The sequence below is a fragment of the Mesoplodon bidens genome (genome assembly GCF_964165515.1).
Source record: "Mesoplodon bidens genome assembly, chromosome: 17".
Classification (NCBI taxonomy): Eukaryota; Metazoa; Chordata; class Mammalia; order Artiodactyla; family Ziphiidae; genus Mesoplodon; species Mesoplodon bidens.
The window spans coordinates 50,809,578-50,835,820 of record NC_138174.1 but is presented as its reverse complement, the minus strand read 5'-3'; the positions used below and the strand labels follow the sequence as shown (position 1 = coordinate 50,835,820).

Sequence of the window (26,243 nt, the reverse complement as noted above, 5' to 3'; positions counted from 1 at the left end):
CTTAAATCCAGACTAGATGAAACATAAGAAATGTTGTTTAAGGAATATTCTTTTATCACCTGTAAGATTAGGTTAACTGACATATGATGTGCTTTTTATTTTCTTACATCATGATTTTATGATCCTTTATTTACAGGATCTATAGGATTTTCAGTCTGAACACAATTCATTTGTTTGTGTCCAACTTATTTTCCTATTTAGTACATAGCAGTTTCCATCCTAATGTAGCCTCCTGATTTAACTTTCTTTTTAAATATGATTTTAAAATCTTAACTGTATGAAGGAAAATAGATGTAATATTTTAATGCTGGCTATGTACAGATCCCGCTTGAGATTTATATGGAAAGCACAAGAAAATAGCTTCTTTCACTTCAGAATGGTTATGTCTTTAATAAGAAAACAAGAAGTCAAATGGCATCTTGGGATGTTGTGTCTTGAAAACAGTCTGTGTTTTCATGCAAAGAGTCATCTGCTGAGGCACACAGGCAGCTGCAGACCCGTCCCACGGCTGAGAAGAGACTTCCCGAGAATCCTGATGAGGCTGCTGCCTGCAATCCGTGGGGTAATGGCTGACCTCTGACCCTGTCTGACAGCCAGCACTCTTGTCATCCTGCTGTGCAACAAGTCAATGAGGCTATAATTACGTTGCAGACAACGGGCTGCAATTATACATTCAAGTCCCAGAGTCTGGAAGGAGGGAGAAGATTGTGGCTGGAAGGGGATGAGGAGAAGTCAAAAAGTCACAAGACAAACCACTTTTTGATACTTTTTCTCTAAAAAAGCATGACTGTAATGTGTGCTCCCCGAAGAGGAGGATCAAACCGCATGGAAGAGGAGCCATTCTCTGATTCAAAACACCATGAAAACATGACTTTTAGCAGATGGATACACCGCAGTTTATATGACCATCTAATAAATAAAAAGGACAGCTATGATTCCCAGAAGTTCCTGTGTAAATGCTGTTTACTGATTCTAATTCATTTGAATTAAACAAACAAAAATAAATTAATAAGAAGAAGGGACCAGACTGGGACTGGGAGAGATGTGGCACATAGTCATATTTTTCTTTTTCTTTTTAAATTTAATTAATTAATTTATTTTTGGCTGCATTGGGTCTTTGTTGCTGTACGTGGGCTTTCTCTCGTTGCGGCGAGCAGGGGCTACTCTTCGTTGTGTGCACGGACTTCTCATTGTGGTGGCTTCTCTTGTTGCGGAGCACAGGCTCTAGATGTGCGGGATTCAGTAGTTGTGGCACGTGGGCTCAGTAGTTGTGGCTCGCGGGCTCAGTAGTTGTGGCTCACAGTCTCTAGAGCACAGGCTCAGTAGTTGTGGCTCATGGGCTTAGTTGCTCTGCGGCATGTGGGATCTTCCTGGACCAGGGCTTGAACCCGTGTACCCTGCATTGGCAGGTGGATTCTTAACTACTGCGCCACCAAGGAAGTCCATATTTTTCTTTTTTTTTTAATGATTTTTTAAATTGAAGTATAGTTAATTTACAATGTTGTGTTAGTTTCAAGTGTACAGCAAAGTGACTCAGATAGATAGATAGGTAGATAAATAGACAGGATATTCTCTTTCAGATTCTTTTCCATTATAGGTATTACAAGATATTGAGTATAGTTCCCTGTGCTATACAGTATGTCCTTTGTTGTTTACATATTTTATATGTGGTAGTGTTTATATGTTAACCCCAAACTACTAATTTATCTCCCCCCATCCCCTTTGGTAACCACAAGTTTGTTTTCTATGTCTGTGAGTCTGTTTCTGTTTTGTAAATAAGTTCATTTGTATCATTTTTTAGATTCCACATATAAAATGATATCATATGATATATGGCACACATCCATATTTTTCCATATGTTTTTTACCAGATTGACTACTTTGTTTTCTCTACTAAATTTTTATAAAGTCTAGGAACTCTTTATTAGAGCAAGCCACAGTTATTCTGGGCAAATATTTGTAAAGCCCTATTTTCAAATATGCAAAATATTTTGCACCAGCAAATTAAGTAGGTTGAACAGCATAGAAATACCAATAGAAGTAAGTCTGCCCTGGCTGCCTTTGAGACTATTTGTAACATTATCTGGCATCTTCAGCCCTCTGTATCCAAAGTTATAGACTTACCACATAAGTTAGAGTTCTCTTAGGAAGGAGATAATTTGTATTTGTTGATCAAAATTCTGACATTTGCTGTTTTGTGTCTGCTTGAATGCCTCTACGGCTAAATATCCACCTCCTAATGGGGCAGCCCATGCCGTCTTGAAATGGCACTATCAAAAATGTCTTCCTCCTGTTAAAACAAAAAAACTGTTTTTGTTATCATCCATAGGCCCAAACCCTCTCCTTAGTATACCAGTATCTGGCCACATTCCACTTGGAAGATCTCTTAATATTTAAAGATAGCTATAATGCTATTCTCCCCCACCAAAACATTCCTCATTTATTTTCTCTATGACAGGATTTCAGCCCTTTTAGCAATTTCTTATGCACACATATCCATATACTTTATAGCACCTAGAACTAAAAATTCCAGAGGTGTTCAGTGCAATCAGTGGAAAACAGTCTGGCACTGCCCCCTTCATTGTTCTATAAATACTGTTGGGGTTTTTTTGGTTTGTTTTGTTTTTTAATTTGTTTTTGGCTGCGTTGGGTCTTCGTTGCTGCGCACGGGCTTTCTCTAGTTGTGGTGAGCGGGGGCTACTCTTTGTTGCGTTGCATGGGCTTCTCATGGTGGTGGCTTCTCTTGTTGCAGAGCATGGGCTCTAGGCACACGGACTTCAGTAGTTGTGGCACATGGGCTCAGTAATTGTGGCTCTTGTGACGCTCAGGCTTAGTTGCTCCACGGCATGTGGGATCTTCCCAAACCAGGGATCGAACCTGTGTCCCCTGCACTGGCAGGCGGATTCTTAACCATTGCGCCACCAGGGAAGTCCCCCTAATAATACTCTTGTGATCACAGAAGTTCTCTGAGCTCCCACATCAAAGTGTTGCCTCTCTTGGAACTGACTATAAACCAAAACCCCAAAGTCTTTTTCACACATGCTCCAGTGTGTGTGTGGGTTTTTTTCTACACCATCAAGCCATTAGCTCTGACCAAGTCATTAATTCTGACACTCTCTACCTGGAGATAGCCTCAGGTATCACAGGGTAAGGACTCAGTCCTACAAGACTGCCCCCACTTCTGGTTTCTGACTGGCTGTAAATCAGAGGTTCCCACAACCCCCTCTTCAGCTTGAATTAATTACTAAAGTGATTCATAGAACTCAGAAAGAACACTACTTACTAGATTACCAGTTTATTGGATATCACTCCAGAACAGCCAGATGGAAAATATGCATAGGGCAAGGTATGTAAGAAGGGGGGCTATGTCTCCATGCCCTCTCCCAGCAGTCCACTCTCCCAGAATCTCTGCATGTTCACCGGTTGGAAGCTCTATGGACTCCATTCTTTTGAGGTTTTATGAAGGTATCATTACATAGGCATGATTGATTAAATCACTGGCCATTTGCAATTGATTCAATCTCCAACCTCTCTCCCTCCCAGGAATTCAGAATAGGATTGAAAGTTCTAACCCTCTAATCACTTGCTTGGTTCTCCTGGCAACCATCTCGCCCCTCTGTGGGTTACCTAGGAGCTTACCAGAGTTACCTCGTTAACATAACAAAAGACACCTTGATTGCTCTCACTGCTTAAGAAATTCCAAGGGTTTTAGGAGCTCTGTGCCAGGGACAAAAAACAAATATATATTTTTATTATGAATCAGAGTCTCACATATGCTAAGCCACATACATTGTTTCTCTCAGGTTCTTACTTTGCTTTCTTGGACCCAAGAGCCAGTAGTTCTTACATTTATATTTGTTAAAATGTATCTTGTTCATTTCAACTTCATAATACCAATTTTCAATATCATTCTAGATCCTGATTCTGTCACTCAAAGCCTAAGTGCCCAATAAAATGTTATTAATGGAATAAATCAAGCAAAACTATAAGAAATAAAAATAAATGAGTTATAGTTTAATATCAATAAAATGATATGATATTATAATCACTGGGGTATGCCCTCCACATTTCATTCAAGGAGAATAATTCAACTGAACTAAACTAGGCTCTTCCACTAATATTATGTTAATCTAGTAGTAAGGAGTAAGGTCTTGGAGTCAAACAACTTATGTTCATGTATTGACATCGCTTTTTGCTTGTTGAGTAACTTTGGAAAAGTTTACTTACTCCCTAACCTGCAGTTTCCTCGTCTGTAAAATCAGAATATATCTCTCGTAGGTTACATTAAATATCAAATTAAATATTAAATGAGATAACAGATATATTTAGTACAATGCCTGGCACATAGTAAGTGCTCAATAAATGATAGCTACAAGATAATTATTACTTGAACAATTTTGAATAAAATTATTCAACTCTTTTCAAATCTATTTGTTTTAAATCTAGTCCATATTTTCCAATCTCTTTCACTAAAATCTCATAAGAAAACTTAACAAATGCTTTGCAAAGGCCTCTAAATGTTTGTCATCTACCTATTATATACTCTTGACTATTCAATAAGGTAAGCCCATGAAAGAGGGACATGAGTTTAGTTGGATGTGACTTCTTCCAAATGTCTTAGGAAATTCATGTGATATCCTAGTAGTTATTCCTTAAAATATTCATAGTCTTTTAAATATCCAGTCAAGATTTTGCCTAGAATGAATGTCAAATTCATATCTTTGAAATAAGTAAACTTTGAAGTTTAAGTTAGGTCAGACTTTTTTCTAAATATTTACTCTCACTTATTTTTCTTTAACCAAGAAAACTTACTTATAATGACAGAAAGCAGGAAAGGAAGAGTACTGCAAAATTCTCTAATCATACATTATTCAACTTTCACAAAATTATTTTTCAACCAGATTTCTTCTTCTAGAAACCAGAGTAAGTGCCCATTATGTATGAATATGCCAACTAGCAGAATTAATTTATAGATTGATTTCAGAGCAATAAATTCATCCCTAGAGGAACAAATTCCAAGACTGAAGGATATTTAATGTTATACACTCAGGTAAACATAGAAATATGTATACTAGTCATCACAAATAAATATCAAAAAATCTGAGGAAATGTTATTGTCATGTACCGGGGAAGGCATTGAGTCAGAAGATCTGGGTTTAGCCACTAACTTTCAATTAATGTTATTTCATCATGAAGCCTTGTATTTCTCATGTACAAAATGAAATGAAATGTTTGAATAAGATGGAATTGAAACAAATATTAATATTCATGACAAAATGAATAATTATTATGTAATTCCTGAAGTTCTTCCAGCTCCAGAATTTTGTCTTTGATTTTGTGGTTTTCATGAAAAAAATGACTCAGAACTCATCAAACACAAGTTAGCAGACAACTTTCATCTTGTCTAACATTGATATATCAATGTTAATGCCTACTTAGCAAACATATCAATGGATAAAGATAGATGATTACAATAACTGTTTGAGAGCAGAGAAAAAGTGAAAAAAAATTGATTTCTTAATTTCAAAGTGTCCCTCCATTAATCTCCATTGCTCTTCTCCAGGAATTCTTTATATTTCAAGTAGTAAAATTCAATACTATCCCCTCTTCCCTTGACCTTGTCTACTTCCCTCCCCTTCCCTATGGCCACCATTTCCACCCCTGGGTGCAGAAAAATCACTGTTTGTGGAAAACAGTACAGTATGATTCAATGAAGATCAGGATCAAAGGAAAAATGGATGAACTGTCATGACCATGATTTATTCAACTAAAAAGGAAAGGGCAGGGGGCATTCTGGTTGTTACTGACTGAATCCTCTATGGAAGATAATGGCCTCTTACTCCGGGAGAAAGAAAATCTCATCCATTCAGTTCATCTGACCTATAACAAACTCCAAATAAGATATCTATGAAAACTTGCAAGGTGGGAAAAGGCCATGAACATTACAGTAGCCTAGAGGGTTCTTTATTTTTCATTGCCCTTATAAATGTCTGGATTGAAAGTTAAATGAGAACACAAGCTTCCCCTCATGTGTGATTTAATGACATAAACACTTTAGAGCTACGCTGGCAGAAGACAATTGTACAGTCTACAAATGTAAAGAAACAAGTAAAAAAATATGAAAACAATCCATTGGTATCAAGAATAATTGGGCAAATCACAAAATGGGTGGTGCAGATATACCAAATTTTCATTTAAGCCCCCCTTGTTCATTTAATTAAGCACAGCTCGGGGGAGCACTTACTCTATATTCTGCACTGTGCTATGACCTATAAATAATTGGTAAGATAAGGGCCCTGCCCTTCAAAGCATACAACCAAAGAGCTTAGTGTCTCCTACGGAATACCACTGGCAAAGCTGGCATTTACACATTACTATAAATTAGAAAAAGGCTGTTGACTTAGGCAAAGCTTTTTTGGTGGCAAGAAACAGATTCGCATAGTAAGTTAAGAAAAAGAGTGGAACATACTATAAAGACTCAGTGTAACCTCTGAAACAGAGCAGTGGCAGCAACACGGCCAGGGCTGGCCAAGAGCTAGAGCTAGAGCCGGGAAGCCTTTAGGAACAACGGCTGTTCTCCAGAATTGAAAACCCAGCTATCTTTTCCCCATTGTCTCTAGTTATCCTGCTCCGTGCTGAAGATCCATTCTCTCTGCTTATCTCTCAGTTCATGTTGTTGCAGAGTAATCGCCCTATGGCTGCCTTAGCTTCAGCCCCAGAACACTAAGTTTGCATGTCCTTCAATGTCTGGCACGCACACTTGGCCCAAATTGCTGCGTCCCAACTCCAAAATCAGGGGGGGAGAGAGTATAATTGGCCCAGCTGAGCACGTGTTTCCCTATAATCCAGTCATCTGTAGTGAGGGATAGAGTCACATATTTTAAAAAATCTGTCTTCTGGGGCACTCCCCTGTGTGGATGACAGTTCTCCTGGAGGAAATAAGAACTGGACAGGCACCAGAACTTGTCTGAGTATCATGTCCAATCTACAACTTCTAGCAGATATCTTCTTTGATAAATAACTGTTATTATATATGTAGTAGTATGCAGTCTCAAGGTAGGCTACACAGAGTAAATCTAAGGTATATATTTTTTTTGCGGTACGCGGGCCTCTCACTGCTGTGGCCTCTCCCGTTGTGGAGCACAGGCTCCGGACGCGCAGGCTCAGCGGCCATGGCTTACGGGCCTAGCTGCTCCAGGGCATGTGGGATCTTCCCGGACCGGGGCGTGAACCCGTGTCCCCTGCATCAGCAGGCGGACTCTCAACTACTGCGCCACCAGGGAAGCCCCAAGCTCCTTTCTTGATCTTTCCCATGAACACCTAAGTGAAAACCACAGGGAGGGGGTGAGGGAGGAGGTCAAAACGGCAATGCTAATGATATTACAAGGATATTACAATGTGGCCAAGGTTACTAGAGGGTAACTTGAGACCCCCTCTGCGCATGTGTTGGGCTGGGAAATCTTGACCACAAAAATGACGGAATTGCGGGGCGGGGTGGGGAGGGGGGTGCTTTGTCTTTCACCCAATCAGGGCTCATAGTCCAACAGTAGTTTATCTCCAAGTCCCGTGAAACAGGTTGCAGCAGGTCAACCCAAAGCCTGTCTATCGCCTACCTCAAAGCTCATGCTCCATAGTTTTCATGGTCAAGAGTTTCTTGCTCAGATGCTACAAAGTTTCTGTTTCACATGCCATTCGTCAGATGCTACAAAGTTTCTGTTTTCGATGCCATTCCTCCATGCCTCATGACCTCATTACTGCAAGACAAGGAGGTGGCTTTGCCTTCTGCCTAATACTTATACAGGAGGAGACTGTCCCTGGGCCCAGACCTATCTTTCCTGCCTAAGAGGTATTTCTTCCTTGTTTTACTTATTACACCGTAGTATTATGATTCAAATTATCAGCCTTTTCAGATATTGGAACTGTATTTAAACCTGTTCTGGGTTACAGCCAGGCACTGGGGAAATTAAAAGCGTAAGCAGCAGCAATAAAGACAGGGACTTGAGAATCCATATTTAAAAGCTGATTTAGAATATCTAAATTAGATTTTTAAGTGTTAATCAGATTTCACATGTTAAAATAGTTGCTAACAAATAAAAATAGCTTTAATTTTAATATTTTATTCTCCAATATATCATACCAACTATAAAATTTTAGCAATAAAAATAAATAATTTGAGAATAGGTTTGTTGTGTAGGCATTGGAGTGAACAACTCACCTGTAAATTAATTAATGAATAAGAGGCTAGTAACAACTTTCAACAGCAGTAACTAAGGAGACAGGCAGTTTTCGTTTTTGAACTAATCCATTCTAAGTTTAGAAACTGGTTATGGAAAATAGGAAGAGGAATACCAAGTTAAAGTAATCATTGAATATTTTAATTTTCTCATATAGCGAACAACATACATTTTGTATTTGCAATACTATTTACAGTCTGATTGTGTAGAATTGAGGGAAAAAAGCAAAGAATATAAATAACTAGAATGGAATTTTATTTTGTTCCATTCTTTTATATGAAAAACACAGATTAAATTAAGCTGACATCAGGATCATATTAAGAACCCATAGGAGAAGCAATAAATCACACACTATATTCCTTTTCTCCTCTGTCAGCAAAGGACAGTAAAATGACAAGTATTGTTCAAAGGGCATAGAAACCCCAAAAGTGTCTTTTAAATAAGAGACATTAATTTCAAAATAAATAAATAAATAACATTAAATTAAAATCAGTAGAGTTTTACTCTACAGTACACATTTATTTTTTCCAATACATTTATGAAAATATGGAAATAATACAGGAAAAATGGCTGAAAATGTATCCTTTAGTCTTACTACTTCCTATTAATTATGGTTAATTTTTTGGTGATACCTTTTCAATATGCTTCATCTGTCTAGTCTTTGGGAAAGAAAAGTATTAACTTTAAGGACACATAAAGCATTTTGTGTCCTGCTTTCGTTGTGCTCCACTTTTTTCACTTAACATTATATCATGTGTTTTTCATGCTATTCAAAGGCATCACTTTTAATAGCCACATGTTATTTAAGTGTAGACAAATTTCTTAACTGTGCCTCTATATTTTGACTTACACTTTGTTTCCAATTGTTATTATAAATAATACGTGAACATCTTTAGACACAATGTTTTTTCTTTATTTCCCAATGATACATTCTCAAAAGTGAAATTCCTGGGTCACAGAGATGTTTTTTTTTGTTTTTGTTTTTTTTTCTTTTTTTTAAATTAGTTTCTGCTTTATAACAAAGTGAATCAGTCATACATATACATCTGTTCCCACATCCCTTCCCTCATGCATCTCCCTCCCTCCCACCCTCCCCATCCCACCCCTCCAGGCGGTCACAAAGCACCGAGCTGATCTCCCTGTGCTCTGCGGCTGCTTCCCACTATCTATCTACCTTACGTTTGGTAGTGTATATATGTCCATGCCTCTCTTTCGCTTTGTCACAGCTTACCCTTCCCCCTCCCCATATCCTCAAGTCCATTCTCAAGTAGGTCTCACAGAGATGTTTTAAGTGTTCATGTATTTAAAGTAACTCAGCATAGTAAAATGAACAGACGTCTTAACTGAAATCCAGAGATGTGAGTTCTAATCCCAGCATTTTTTCTAAGTTACTTGGTAACTTTGGTCAAATGAGTTCGCTGCTCTGGTCTTCAGTTTCCTCACCTATAGTATAAGGATGACTGAACTAAATTATTTTAGGGTCTTAGGGTTCCTACTTTGGTTATCTATGACTGCATAACAAATCACCTCAAAACCTAGTGTCTTAAAACAACACTCATTCCGTTATTTCTCATGATTCTGTGGGTTGACTGGAGGTCAGCTGTATGGTTCTTCTGCTGGTCTTGCCTGTAGTTCCTCAGGCAACTTCAGTCAAATAGTGGCTGCATATTCAGTTTCAAAGATGGAATGTCCAAAATGGCTTCATTCATGTGCCTGTCACCTTGGCAGGGATAGCTAGGCTTAGGTGGGATACTGGGGCAGCTGGATTTCTTCCTCTCTCTCTGTCTCTCTCTCCCTCTCCCTCTCTATCTTTTTTGGTCTCTGTCTCTATTTCCATACAAACTCAGAGTGGCTTCTCTTCATATATCCTTCCTATATAGTATCTTCATGAGGTCTCTCCTTCAGAACAATATGACCTGTTACATGACTGCTCAGGCTTTCGGAAATGCAAACACATTGTCACTTCTACCCCATTCTATTGGGAAAGCAAGTCACAGGATCAGCTCAGCTTCAATGTGAAGAGGGCAGTACAAGATCTTGAATATTGGGAGGCATGGTTCGTTAGAGGCCATCTTTGGTGAGTAGCTGTCACATAGTATGTGACTAGAACAGTGTCTTCCAAGGTCTAGGATATTAATTGCGTGAAGATTGTAATCCATGTATAGCAAGTACGGGTAGCATTCGGGACAGTGTGGTGAGTCTCTGTTGTCAAAGATGTTCATTTCACCAGAACACTCAATTCTCAACCCTTCTGGAGGGAAAAAGTGCACTCTGTAATTTTCTCCAAATAATTACACTATGTTCTTTGTGTTGACAATCTCCACATTTACATGTCAGCCCTCAGCTGCCCAGAAGATATAAATAGATTGAAGCTCCCCATACCCTACCCTAAAGAGAGTACATGGGAGGAGATTCACCCTGTCTGAAAGTAACTGAGTTCCCTCATGTGGAGTTTAGAGGAAGGTGAATCTGGCTGGATTTTACTGATTCTCCACATGATTGGGGAAATCAGAAAGAGATTAACCAAAAGTGAGTCCCCAGAGTAATGGAAAATGAAACAGCTTTGCCTAGCCTCTCCTAATAAAAGATAAAAATCCTTTCAATAGATTAATTTTGTTACTTGATAGCTGAATATATACACTAAATTCAATAGAACTGAGACTGCCAGGCTGTGACAAAACCAAATAACAGCAAACAGAAAACAAAGCCAGACTCAGTAGTATTCTATTAATCCTCAGTGCCAGATTACACATGCTTGAGGAGAATATGCTTTTTCTCCCACGCTATGGAAAATGGCAGCTTCTTATTAAGTCTATCTCTTAAAACTTAAACATTTGCTCTTTTCCCCCCACTGCTTAGCAGTGAGAGCTAAAGCGTCTGGAGCATTTTATTTATTTACATGGCATTTGCCTTGACACTTTCCAAGTAATAATACATAGTAACAGAGACATATGAGAGTTCTGTATCATCCTTTCCCTCAGGGCTAACCGGGCAGGAATAGACCTCTAATGCAAAAATCCACTGAGCAGGATAATAAATAACAGGGCATAAAATGGGGAAAATAGTTTCCAAATACAATCTTTAAAAAATACAGAAGAGAACACTATTCGACCCAAAGTGAGGTAAGGGCTCTTCAACTTTCACATTTTAGAGTAGGTTTCAGCCTCATTAGTGGATCCTTTCCCACTCACCAGGTTGCTTCTAAATCTGATAGCACTTTTTTTTTTTTTTTTTTTGGTTTCAAGAAATAGCAATGGGGCTTCCCTGGTGGCGCAGTGGTTGGGAGTCTGCCTGCCGATGCAGGAGACATGGGTTCGTGCCCCGGTCCAGGAAGATCCCGCATGCCGCAGAGTGGCTGGGTCCGTGAGCCATGGCCGCTGAGCCTGTGTGTCCGGAGCCTGTGCTCCACAACGGGAGAGGCCACAATGGTGAGAGGCCCGCGTACCACAAAAAAAAAAAAAAAAAAAAAAGGAAAAAGAAATAGCAATGACTTCTACGGTGCTTTGTTAATAAAATGGTTCTTGTTCCTAAGTAGTAGCTGAAATATAGAGAGATTTTTAAACAGCATAAAAATATGATTATTCAAGCCACGCTTACTTCCTATGAAGCAATTAAGCATTTATTCAACAAATTCCTTGTGATTGTCAGCTCTCTGTAAGACACCACGCTAGGCCGTGGAATTACATGAGGGAACAAGATATGGTTTCTTCCTTGAGGAAACTTTAAAGGCTGCAATAGACCACTAAGCAGGCTAGAGTCCAAAGAAGTGGCATCTAGTCAATCTAAAGGTTCAGGGAAGGATACTCAGAGATAATATTTAGGCTGAGAGAGGAAAGATGCAGAGGAGTTGGTCAAGGAAGGGGGAGCGGCGGTTGTATATTAGGATTCTACAGAGAAACAGGACATTATATATATATACATCTCCATGTATATAGAGAGATTATTATAAGCAACTGACTCATGTGATTGTAGAGGCTGAAAAGTCCCAAGATCTGAAGTTGGACAGCTGGAGACCCAAGAGCCAATAGTGTAGTTCCAGTCCATGTCTGAGTGCCTGAGAACCAGGAAAGCTGTTCCAGTTAGAAAGCTAGCATGCTCTAGACCCAACAAGAACTGATATTTCTGTTTGAGTCTAAAAGTAGGAAAAGACTGGTGGTCCATCTCAACCAATCAGGCAGGAGGAGTGGCCTCTTACTTGAAAGAGGGCCAGTGTTTTGGTTCGATTCAGACCTTCGACTGATTGGATGAGGCCCACCCACATTAGGGAAAGCAGTCTGCTTTACTCAATCTACAAACTCAGATGTTAATCTTATCCAAAAACACCCTCCCAGACACACCTAGAATAGTGTTTGACCAAATATCTGGGCACGCCATGACCCAGTCAGGTTGACACATAAAATGAACTGTCACAGGATACAATGGTAGAGCAAAAAAAGGTGGCTGTGGAAGCACTGGTCCTCAGGGAGGAGGTTTTTAAGCAAAGGAACAGCAAATGTAAAGGCCCTAAGGGCCAAAGATGGCATTAGAAGGTCTCTAGACTTTTGGGATTCAGAAGCTAACACTTAACAGTTTATACTTCAGGATATTCAATTCTATGCTGAGACTGAGAAAAGAAATCACACATCCTGAAAAAGCCCTATACAGCTTACTCTTGTGTGCATATCCTTCAGGTTTTGTATCCTGTATGTGTAACTTGTGTTTCACCAGCTTGTCCCCCACCTGCTCCTGAAGAGCCTTTAGTTTTCCATAAAGTCCACCCAGTACAGTTATTTCTGAAAGTCTTTAGAGGAGAATGAAACTGTCCACATAGATCGGTGTTGCTCAACCAGGGATGATTTTGTTCCCCAGGGGACGTTAGGCTACCTAGCTAATAAGACATATTCAGTTTTCCTACCTGGAGGAGGTGCTACTAGCTTCTGTCCGGTAGAAGCCAGGGATGCTGCTAAATACTCTTCAATGCATAGGATGCCCCCATCACAGAGAATTATCTAATCCAAAAGATTCAATAGGCAAGTGCTGTCAGCCATCACTGGGACTTCTGGGGTGAGCCAACAAGTCTAAACATGGAACCTCTTCTTATCTGATATCCCATGTCTGGGGTTTGTTTGGACCTGCTCCACCAGAGCCCAGGACTACAGGCTTCCCTCATTTGCTTTTGGGTGACTTTTACAGAAGAGTTTCAGAAACATTCATCACTGATACTTTATGCCATTGTGGTCTTCTTGCCTCTGACTTCCACCTGTAGAGTCCATAGCCTTTGCCCTCAGAGGAGCTGCTTGGCCTGATTACTTGCAATTCCCACCAGCAGTGTCTCCCAGTGTACACTGTTAAGATGTACAATAATAATTAGCCCTTCAAGGGCATGCATTCCTTAGCAGATTCTGTTCTAAATGTTTTACAGACATTATTTCATTAGGAAAACAATGAGTTTTACTTATTTTACAAATAAAGCTATTAACGCTGATAAAAGTCAAGTAGCTTTCCCAACTTGTACTGTTAATTAAAAAGAAAGAAAGAAAAAAAAAACTGGAGTTTTAGGTTGGAACCAGTTCTATCTGACTCCTAAACTGTGTTCTCAATCAATGAACTAAACTGCATGAAACTCAGGTGACCAGACTCCATGGTTGACTGTGGCTTTGCCCTTTGTCCCTAGTGAGACCCTTCTCACATTCCCTATTTTCTCACCCTAAAAGAGATCCAGCTTAACAAAACATGAGCAAATAATGCAAGTTTGGGGGAAAATAGGGAAAAGTTTTCAGTGTAATATTTTAAAATATTTATTTAAACCACATTTGTTCTTTCCTCAAGGCCCCTTTCCAATCCAACTATCTCTCCATCTCCTTAACTCTATACCCATCTGCCAACAAACACACAATCCTTATCATTTCTTTTGTTGTACTGAACAATTCAGCTTTCACTCTCAGTTTGGAAACCCCAACAAGTAAAAAAAAAGGAAAGGAAAGACAATCAGAAGTTAGCTGTTCCTTTCCACCTTAAAAAACATGTCATCTGGGCTTCCCTGGTGGCGCAGTGGTTGAGAGTCCGCCTGCCAATGCAGGGGATACAGGTTTGTGCCCCGGTCCGGGAAGATCCCACATGCCATGGAGCGGCTGGGCCCGTGAGCCATGGCCACTGAGCCTGCGCGTCCGGAGCTTGTGCTCTGCAACGGGAGAGGCCACAGCAGTGAGAGGCCCGCATACAGCAAAAACAAAAAACAAAAACCAAAAAAAAACATGTCATCTGTTGTTTCCAAAGACTGCCTCTTGGGAGTTTCTGTGTCAGAACTTTTATGAAAGTCTTCATTCAAAAAAGAAAAAGAAAGAAAGAGAGAGGGAGAAGAGGAAGGAAGGAAGGAAGGGTGGGAGGAAGGAAGAAAATCCCTGCATAGGTTTGAGGGAATAGGGGGAGGTTCTATTGCTAAGAAAATAAAAATTCTCTGTCATTGGTAAGTACATAATTTAACCAGCCTCTGGGTTCGCTTTCAAGATTTGCTTTACTTGAGTGCAAGAGCCTTAAGGAATAATGGTAGTCATATGAGCTACTACTATTATGTGCCAGGCATCAAGGTAGCTCATTCATTTAATAAAGGGGTTAGCAAACTACAGTCCAGAGGCCAAATCCGGTCCACTGCCTGTCTGTGTATGGCACACAAGCCATACATAAAAATAGCCTTTAAATTTTTAAATAGTTACATTTTAAATGGTATGCAGTTATTTACATACTATCCTCAGTTCTGCCTCTTGGCCAGTCCCTAACTTAAATCAACCATTGTGCAAAGTAGAACCTGTCATTATCCCCATTTTATAGATGAGAATACTGAGGCTTAGAGTGGTTAAGTGATTTCTCTAAGGTCACAGAAGTGGCAAGTGGCAAATCCAGGATTTCAACTTACATTTTCTCATTCCAAAGCCACCATTTCTAACTACCATACTATCCAGTGATGTCCCTGTCCCCATGGCCTGGAGCCAAGAACATGTATATTTTGATAAGGTGAAATATAGTTTGAAGCAAGAGGTGGGTTCTTGCTTCAACTCTCACTGGGCAGCCCGCCATCATCCCGGTGCAGCACCACCAATGTGCTCCTCTGGAGGTGCCCACGGCATGTGCTGCTGGACTCATCAGCATGTCACATAGGGCTCTGCATCCGGAGGAGAGAGAACCCCTTTCTCAGAAAGGTAGAAGAATCAAAGCAGCGCCCCTTGTGCCCTGAGGAGCACAAAGTCTCACAAAGTTCCTACTGAAACAGCCCCACAGCCCTCGCAGGATGCGGACATGATTCCATGAGCATCTGGGTTAGGAGATAAATGGATGAAGCCAAATCTCATGCTGTATTTGGAATTGGCCCTCTTTGCCGAGAGCTAAGGCTTTTTTTTTTTTTTAAAAACTGGGTATCTTGTCTGCCTGTGAGAAGTCCTTTCTCAGGAAGTTCTCCAGTCTGTCATGCAAACTCCCTTCACCAGGTCCAGACACAACCACAGTGCAGGGCTGGGCTGAAGGAGCTAAGCTTAGACCACTGTTTCCCTATAATGACTAGGGAAACATCAGGGAAATGTGACAAATGAGCATGTATATCAAGGGAATATAATGATAGACTCTAGTGCTTTTTTTTTTTTTTTGCTTTTTTCCTTTCCCTGTAGAGTTGAATAAAAAAATACATTTCCCAGCAGAGGAAGCTCATTATAAAATAAGATTCATCCTCGAATATTCCTTTCTCCATAGTCACAAGGTTGTCCCAAAGAGGTGACATAAAGTACTGCTCCTGATCATGACTCTGGACTACCTGAGTTCAAACCCCAGCTCTGTGGCTCTGGAATAATTCAACCGTCTGTCTCCCTACCTGTAAAATGGGGACAGTAATAGTGCCTGCCTTATCCATCATTGTACTGATCATAAATGTAAAGCGCTCAGAATCATGTACATATGGCACTAACTATGATGTTAAATGCATCCCAGCCTCAAATACCTCACAGCTTCAATCTTTCAGGACAAAATGAGGCTTTCCCACAACTTTCACTTAGTGTTCAATTTCCATTATGTTCAATTATGTTTTTCTGAGACAGAAAAATATACTAGGTTCTCTAAAATATATAATAATAATCAATATGAGTTCTGAAAGGACATTACTTTAAAGCAAAAGTGTTTTAAAAAGAAGTGTTTAGAAGCATATATGAAAAAAATCAGCTATTATAATGATATAAAGTTATATGCAATGCACTGTAATTTTTCATCTTTAGAAACTTCAAAGCAAGTGATATATATATATATATATATTTTTTTTTTTTTTTTTTTTGCGGTATGCGGGCCTCTCACTGTTGTGGCCTCTCCCATTGCGGAGCACAGGCTCCGGACATGCAGGCTCAGCGGCCATGGCTCACGGGCCCAGCCGCTGTGGGATCTTCCCGGACCGGGGCATGAACCTGCATCCCCTACATCGGCAGGCGGACTCCCAACCACTGTGCCACCAGGGAAGCCCGCAAGTTATATTTTGACATAAGCTTAATAAAGATCTCTCTCCTTTCCTCGTGCTTTTTCCCAAATAATTATGGATTCTGGCTTCTTTTCTATTAGTGTAACTTAAAATGTCAAGGTATAAAACATAAATAAAAAGATTGAGTTTCTTTGTTCTCTGGATTTTTGCTTTAAAGACAGAGAATAAGACTAAAGAGTTACAAGGATATAATTTCACTTGCTACTACCTGGCTGAGAAAAGCCTGAATGTGCTGGTGTGATCGGGTGGTCCTAGGGGCCACCCACTCAAAGCAGACTAAAGAGAGCAAGAAAGGAAAGAAAAGAAGGAAAGAGACACTTGTCCTTTTGAGTCCCCCACCATCTACATGTTCTCTCTGTAGCCCTTCTCAATGGGCTAGGTCTTCTTCTTCTTTTTTTTTTAAATTGAAGCATAGTTGATTTACAATGTTGTTGTTAGTTTCTGGTGTACAGCAAAGTGATTCACTTTTATAGATATATATTCATTATACATTTCATTATATATATTCATCCTATATATATTCATTTTCATATTCTTTTCCATTATAGTTTATTACAAGATATTGAATATAATTCCCTGTGCTATACAGTAGGTCTTTGTTGCTTATGTATTTTATATATGGTAGTTTGTATCTGCTAATCCCAAACTCCTAGTTTATCCCTCTCCCGCTCTTTCCCCTTTGGTAACTATAAGCTTGTTTTCTATGACTGTAAATTTGTTTCTGTTTTACAAATAAGTTCATTTTATTATCTAGGTCTTCTTTTCCTTTACGCTTCAGCTCTATCTCCTAGCCAGCTTAAAGTCCCTCTGTCTTATATTTTAGGACCTGAAGGTCTTATACTCTGAAAGATAAAAATTTTTTAATATAATTATTATAGCTCACGCTTGGAAATAAAGAGCCTTACCCCCCACCCCAAATTAATCTCCAGTGGCAGAACTCTGCCACGTGGCAGGCAGTGGGAAACCTATTTTAGGGAAGGGGCACCCCTCAGATGACTGTGATGGCTTCCCTGGTCATCTGTTCTGGTGAACACTGGGCTGGCTACAACACCTGGGTTACTGAGAGGATGAAGCAATAGGAGAGAAAAAGAACTTTATTTTTTGCTTACCATACATAACATGTTTCTGGGAGGTTTGAGAAGAGGGTATGTTTCATCCATGCAGTGACTGGGGATGAGCCAGAGTGGAGAGAGGGAGTTGATTATTATCTAGTATGTATTTAGGTTCATTTTATTGTCAAGAACTTTGCATCTATTGCATTAAAAAAGAGAAGAGAAACTTGCATCTTTTCTCTCTTTGCAGTTGTTGTAGCTGGATAATGGTCATATAATTTTAAACTTAAATTTTCATCTTTAATTTATTTTTCTATTTTATTTAACACAGATTTTTAAAAACAAAATCTGTGACCCATCACATGCCCTTTCAAGGATTCTGCTTAAGGAAGAATACAAACCTTGATGTATTTTAAAAACTTTACTATACATTAAAATACAGACTTTTTATAGAAGTGTAGTTGCTTTACAATATTATGTTAGTTTATACTGTACAGCAAAGTGAATCAGCTATATATAGCTATACGTATATAGCTATACGTATACATATATCCCCTCCTTTTTGGATTTCCTTCTCATTTAGGTCACCACAGAGCACTGAGTAGAGTTCCCTGTGCTATATAGCAGGTTCTCATTAGTTATCTATTTTATGTATAGTATCAATAGTGTATGTATGTTAATCCCAATCTCCCAATTCATCCTACCTTGCCCTTTCCCCTTGGTATCCATACATTTGTTCTCTACGTTTGTGTCTCTATTTCTGCTTTGTAAATAAGATCATCTATACCAATTTTTTCAGATTCCACATATATGTATTAATGTACGATATTTGTTTTTCTCTTTCTGACTTACTTCACCCTGTATGATAGTTTCTAGGTCCATCTATGTCTCTACAAATGACCCAATTTATTCCTTTTTATGGCTAAGTAATATTCCATTGTATATATGCACCACATATTCTTTATCCATTCCTCTGTTGATGGACATTTAGGTTGCTTCCATGTCCTGGCTATTGTAAATAGTGCTGCAATGAATATTAGGGTGCATGGGTCTTTTATATATATATATATATAAATTTAGGGATGGTGAAGCATGCCAACTTTTTTTTTTAATTCATTTATTTATTTATTTTTGCCTGTGTTGGGTTTTTGTTGCTGTGTGAGGGCTTTCTCTAGTTGTGGCGAGTGGGGGCCACTCTTCATCGCGGTGCGTGGGCTTCTCACTGTCACCGCCTCTCTTGTTGTGGAGCACAAGCTCCAGATGCGCAGGCTCAGTAGTTGTGGCTCATGGGCCCAGTTGCTCCGCGGCATGTGGGATCTTCCCGGACCGGGGCATGAACCTGCGTCCCCTACATCGGCAGGCGGACTCCCAACCACTGTGCCACCAGGGAAGCCCGCATGTGTCTTTTTGAATTATGTTCTTTTTCTGGGTATATGCCCAAGACCCGGCTCCACCCAACTGACTGCAGGCTCCAGTGCTGAATGCCCCACACTAAACAACAAGCAAGGCAGGAACACAAGCCTGCCCATCCACAGACAGGCTGCCTAAACTCATACTAAGCCCACAGACACCCCAAAACACACCACTTGATGCAGCCCTGCCCATCAGGAGGACAAGATCCAGCTCCACTCATCAGAACACAGGCACCAGTCCCACCCACCAGGAAGCCTACACAAGACACTGGACCAACCTCTCCCACTGGGGGCAGACACCGGAAGCAAGAGGAACTACAACCCTGCAGTCTGTGGAAAGGAGACCTCAAACACAGTAAGTTAGACAAAATGAGAAGACAGAGAAATATGTTGCAGATGAAGGAACAAGATAGAAACCCACAAGATCAAATAAATAAAGAGGAAATAAGCAAGCTACCTGAAAAAGATTTCAAAGTAATGATAGTAGAGATGATCCAAATCTTGGAAACAGAATGGAGAAAATACAAGAAACGTTTAACAAGGACCTAAAAGAACTAAAGAGCAAACAAACAGTGATGAACAACACAATAAATGAAATTAAAAATTCTCTAGAAGGAATCAGTAGCAGAATAAATGAAGCAGAAGAACAGATAAGTGACCTGGAAGATAAAATAGTGGAAATAACTACTGCAGAGGAGAATAAAGAAAAAAGAATGAAAAGATTTGAGGACAGTCTCAGAGACCTCTGGGACAATGTTAAACACACCAACATTCAAATTATAGGGGTCCCAGAAGAAGAAGAGAAAGAGAAAGGGTCTGAGAAAATATTTGAAGAGATTATAGTCAAAAGCTTCCCTAACATGGGAAAGGAAATAGTCAAGTCCAGGAAGCACAGAGAGTCCCATACAAGATAAACCTAAAATACAGATTTTTTTAAAAAGAATATAAAGCTGAAAGTGTGTCTATGACTAACAGTGTTTTAGGGGGGAAAAAAACTTATTTCAAGGCCATTAAACATTAAATATTTTATTCTTGTAAATTCTTTAGGCACTCAACTTTCCCTCTTAACCAGAGAAATAAAAACACAAATATTTTGTAAAAACACTGTGACATTATGAACCAAGGCATTCAATAGCCATAGTTAAATAGATAGCTCACAACTTTGACTCTTTTGAGCAAAATAAAGCTTTCAAAAAAATTTTATCTAGCATCACATTAATTGCATTTTCCCTAAGATACAAAAATATGTGTGGGGTCTAAAATACATCACAATGCTAAATGTGAGCTATGGAAAGATATTACTTTAAATCAATGTGGCAGTCCAGAGTGTAGCTGCAGGACTAGCAACAGCTGGCCACAGCTGAAGATTCTGATCCTCCCAAAACCAATGCCTGGAGAACTAGGAGGGCAATCATCAACAAGAGGGAGGTGTCTCAGAACAAGAGACCCAGCCTGTATGGTGGGATTTGGGGATGCTGCCAGGACCTTTTTAGGTAGGAGTGAGTTTGGCAATAGCAAGGAGTGATCCTGCAGGTAGAGAGAGGTACTAGGAATATTAGTAATAAGATTGGAATCTAATTTCCATAAATGGAAATTATGGTTCCCAGAAGGAGGCCAAAACCTAGTTTCCAATACTGGGTCAAAAAGTAATATTGGGGCTTCCCTGGTGGCGCAGTGGTTGAGAGTCCACCTGACGATGCAGGGGATGCAGGTTTGTGCCCCGGTCTGGGAGGATGCCACATGCCGTGGAGCGGCTGGGCCCGTGAGCCATGGCCACTGAGCCTGCACGTCCGGAACCTGTGCTCCGCAATGGGAGAGGCCACAACAGTGAGAGGCCCATGTACCACAAAAAAAAAAAAAAAAAGAAAGAAAAGAAAATAAGAGAAGTCACCATGTGCCCGTTCATGTACCTTGTATACATCACTACAACTCTTGTTACAACCTGTCATACATGTATGAAGACCATGCTTACTTACAGAGGCCAAGGCTCTGGTCGCACAACTGGTAGGGGTGAAGTCAGGACAAAGATGTTGAATTCCAAAGCCTCAGGAATACTCTCCCTCAAGGGTGTGGGCTTTTTATTTTTTTTTAATAAGTTGAGGTCCAGCTATAAAGAGAAAATGAGAGAAATAAGAGACTAGAATACATTTCTCTACCCGCCAGCATCTGCTATCCAGCCTAGTGCATCATAGGTGCCTATTTATTTGTTAAATTGAATTGGTAAACTTCTGGGCAACTTCAAGCCCTTCCAAACTCTGCTGTGATAATAACAGATCTACAAAAATGGTTTGTTTAATGAAATCTTGAACACAAATTCTCATTCTGACAAAATCCACAAGTTTATCACTCTGTAGTTCCTTTTGAATCGATTTATAAGAACACCTTGCCCTACAGATTATCTCACAAGGGAGAGGGCCCATGCAGCCTCAGTGGACTTTAAGGATTTGGTTATTATTTTTATTTATTATGTGTAGAGTTCAGAAAATATGTATGTATTTAGTGCGAACCAAATATCTGCTCTTTGCTCTAAGCAGTTACAGCCTCAACTAGGTAAAGAAAATGTATCAGGCCCCAGATACAATACCCACAGAAGTGGCTAAATGTCAGAGGTGCAGGCCTAATTATTATTTATTTATTTTTCTGGCTCTGCTGTGGGAAACTTGGGTCTCAATTCCTCTGAGTCTCAGAATCACAATCTTCAGGAAGAGATTCAGCCACGCCTCTTGTCCTAATCCCTAACTTAGCTCAGGAAACCAATAAGCTACAAAAGGACACGCCAGGATGTTTTCCTAACCCTCAGTAGAGACTCACAGGCAAGAGTGTTATTCATCCCTGTGTCCCTCCTTCCATCCTCCCTGGGGTTAATACATCTGACAAGGTGTCAATATATCCCCACGTATGTTCTTCATTTTAATATAAAAACGATAATACTCTATCCCTGAATCAAAACAGAGGTATTTGAAACTCACTGATGCTGGGAAGTGTATTGTCGACAAAAGAGAAGAAACAAATTGTAAGGAGTCACAACAGTTGAAAGTGATTTTCTTTCAGGTAACATTTCTCAAGCAGAAAAAAAAGGTTTAGTTCCTATGCAGAATTCCAAAAAGAATACAAAAAGAACACTTAAAAGCTTCCTAGCAAGGATCTCAAAGCCATAAAAGAGACGTTGTGTACAAGACCCTAGGAAAAGAATAGAATTTATATTTCAATATTTGTCATTTAAAAGAGATGCTGTTTTTAAAATAATGAACCACTGACATTTGAATGTGGGCACAATGTGCTAAAAATGCACTCTGAATATTTGAGAGAAAAAGATGATTGGGAAGGCTACACTTTCCCCTTAATGCAAAACGTATGTGCCTTTAAAATAAATTTGTATTTTAATTTTTAAAATTTATTTCTACTTGTCTAGATTTTGTTTTATGAGTCATTTCACTTTTGCAATATTTTGAAACCCTCCTTTTTAAAAACCAGGTGGTCAACTGTTTTAGAATGAAACAATTCAAAGGAAAACTTTAAGCTTTAAACCTCAAATCTATAAAGTTCAGTAGACTTTTTGCAACTCAAAAAGCGTGGCATTATATGATAGTCACCCTTCAAATTCCTAACTTTAGGAAAACTGTTTTATTATGTGATCCTATACACTATCACACACACACACACACACACACACACACACACATAGCCATACACAGTTCCAACTTCTATTATATTCTATGTATATATATATATGAATATATCTAACTACTCTTACCTGTAATCCAGATTTTCTTTCTGACAAATGTCTTTAATAAAGTCTTGGAAACTATATGTGATAAGAGGGATACTGAGCTGTGATAAAAGTAGTTTTAGTCAAAAGGAAATTACCCAAAATAATTTCTTTCCATCTGCATTACTAACCTGCAAATTTGCTATCTGTCCGTACATGATCAAGAAATCTAATTTTGGTCAGGTGATTATCAACCTGGTGTTAAATCAAAATTGCATATTTGGGAAGGGGGAGAGATGTTACAATTATGTTCAAGAACAATTATAATTATAATACAAGCTTTCTATGTATGGACAATCAGATTATACTTTGACCAAGGTTTTGCTTAACAGATTTTTAAAAACATTTCTTTACTTGTTTTTGTGTTCTATTTAAAAGAGAGAGAGACAGCGTGTTGTTTTTATCCAAGATCTCTCTGTACAAAGAAGTCAACAACTGTTAGTCAATTGCTTAGGAAAATAAATCAATGCAGCAAAGTAACACAAACTTCTATTTTTAGTCACTAGGGGCCACATCCAAAATGTAGACAGAAATAAACATGTAATTTAAACATATTGATGTTACAGTCACAAAATAAATTAAAAATTCCAGGAAGGCTTGGTCCATCTCTCAGTGTGTGTGATCATTTTTAGCAGAGGTACAAATGCTGTTGTATATTTGATGCAGAAAGAGAAACATGTGTTAGTATAATAATAACAGCTTTTCATTTCTCCTTTGTGAGAGAAAAATCTTAAGTGACTTCTCCCTGTTACTTTGGGTAATGAAACAATCCTGGAATGTTCGGGGGGAGAATATAGCACAACATGTTAAGGAAATGTGGATGGCACTGATGTTCCATCAGATGCACTAAAAATAGCTCCGTACTAGGAATTCCTTTTTTATCAAACAACACGGGGGCCAGTTTCTCATCCTATGAACACCGGTGGACTCTGTGGGAAACAGCCTACCCTTTTTATTTTTAAAGCTGATTTTATGCCTTATCTGGAAATCTGAACAAAAAGTCCTGCTAAGTTAAGCGATACACAGCATCTTCTCTACTTGAAATAGAGAATATGGCTGTGATAAATATGATCTAATATATTTTGAAGAAAACCAAATAGTCACATAGGAAAAGTTTATTTATAGTGTCCTGGAGGAAAGAGGAAATAATCTCAAAACTTAAATATTTTGCGGGAAAAACGTCACAAATCTTATCACAGATGATCTAGTAAAAATATTCCCTTTTTCTTGCACAGAGAAGATTATAATCATGACTTAGGTTAAAAGAAAATCAGGAGTTGTATCTGATAAAATAAGATGAAATCTGATAAAACCTGATTTTATCGGACTAAATCTCTACGGCAGGAAACTGGCTGCCTTATCAATTCTAAATGATAAGAAATGGCTCTCAAGCTGTAGACCATAAAATTAAGCAAAAACATTTTGCATGTGAGAAGAGAATTTCTTAGACTTAGTTCAAAGGCAGATCTATTGTCACTCATAGATTTATCAGTGATGAAATTAGATATACTAGAATCTTCCTCCCACTGGTAACATTTGCAGTCAGCATGAATGGTTTTTCTCTGTGTAGAGTTTCCAACTCCTGGTATAATACCATCCTCCTATCAAATGATAGCACAACATAGAAAAGTATATTCTTCTTTGTGGGGAAGGGTTTTAATTCTGAAACATAGTTTATAATAATATTCTAAGAGATTACTAAATTTGGTTTTCGAATTGAAAAAGGAATTTATCATTCATTATTATTTAATGAACCTTTCAGAGACTAGAAATACAATTATTCTTCATTGTGGGTCAGTATTTATTTTAAAAATACTAGAAACTGAAGAATAGTAACAATAATTTAATTTCATCATATACTATTATATTCTAGGATCTTTTCTAAGTATTTCCTATTATTAACTCATCCAACCATGACAAAGTAGGTACAATGAGTATTGTCATTTTACAGAAAAGGAAACTGAGGTGACCTGTCCAAGCTTACAGGAAGAGTTCTGTGGCAAAGTCAAGCTTTGGAACCAGAAGATTTGACTCTAACATCCATGCTCCTAACTACTATGCTGGTTTACCTATGACTTTTTAAAAAGATAATGAATTTCTCATTTTGCTACCTTGCTAGTGAGATCATATATTTGCTGCAAAGCAACAGCTGTCAATTTTCGTCTTCAAAATATTTCAATTAAGTGCATATCCTATGTTCCTATTCTTTTATTTTATGACTCTGTGTTTTTTAATTGGACATGATTTTAAAAACTGTACTTTTTTGTTTTCTTTTTTGGCCACACTGTGCAGCTTGGAGGATCTTAGTTACCTGAGCAGGGATCAAACCCAGGGCCCCGGCAGTGAGAGTGCTGAGTTCTAACCGCTGGACCACCAGGGAATTCACTAAAAATTGTATTTTTTTAATCCAAAGAAAAAAAGTTATGGAGTGAATTACTGGGATCACTAATATTTGTATTATTTTCAATTTTTTGTAATGTGGTTGTCTTTCATAATAGGATTTTAAAGGTTGTAAGCCCAGAATTTTGTGCTAAAGAATGAGAAGAAAACTCAACTCCTTGCCATTTCCAGTTTCCACAAGTTTATTTCTTTTTATGCCACTCATTCCTGTCCTAATCAGAATTTTTAAAGGACTTTTGATTACAAACGATTCACAAGGGGTACTCCTGCATTTTTCCTATTCCCTGAATAGATAAAGGATTTGTAGGTGGGGGCACACAGGAAAAAATACAGTCTGTGGAATCTTGCCTAGGCTTGCTGATGAGGAGGAGAAAGGGAGCTCTTACAGCTAAAACTAGTAACTGTGGTTTCTCCAATAATGGAAAAACCTTCTGTCAATAATCACAGTGGGCAAGTATCTAGTTAGACCACCATGGAAGATGGACGTGGGGTAACAAGTTAAATATGAGACTTGATTTCAGCAGCATTTCGGGTATTTTGTAATCATTAAATTGTGCACAATTCAGCCATCCAAGTTAGAGCATAATCCAGTAAAAATTATACATGTTATTGTTGTCCTTTTCTGCTGCAAATTTGTGTGAGGGTGGGGGGAGAGAGAGGAATATGTTTGTGTTACATTATGAATGTAAAAAGTGTTGCCAGATGTTCCCATTTTCAATAGATAATCTATAATTTTTTGGTGTTTGTTATTTAAATTCAGCAGACAATAGCTTTAGTAAGTGTATGAATAGGCAGTGCCCTTTAGAGCATGATAGATATGACTAGTAGAGGTTTTTTCTCTCTGAAGCTAATCTGCAGCAACTGCAAAACAAGTTTTTCTTCATTCAC

General features: G+C 38.8%; 1 long non-coding RNA gene across 1 annotated transcript; it reads right to left on the bottom strand.

Moving 5' to 3' along the window:
* On the bottom strand, positions 1–21,289 carry LOC308605124. Its single transcript, XR_014013608.1, has 3 exons — positions 21,163–21,289; positions 2,125–2,290; positions 1–711 (listed from the first exon to the last, which is right to left on the bottom strand). It is a non-coding gene; the product is annotated as an uncharacterized lncRNA (long non-coding RNA).
* Positions 21,290–26,243: the final 4,954 nt, after the last annotated feature.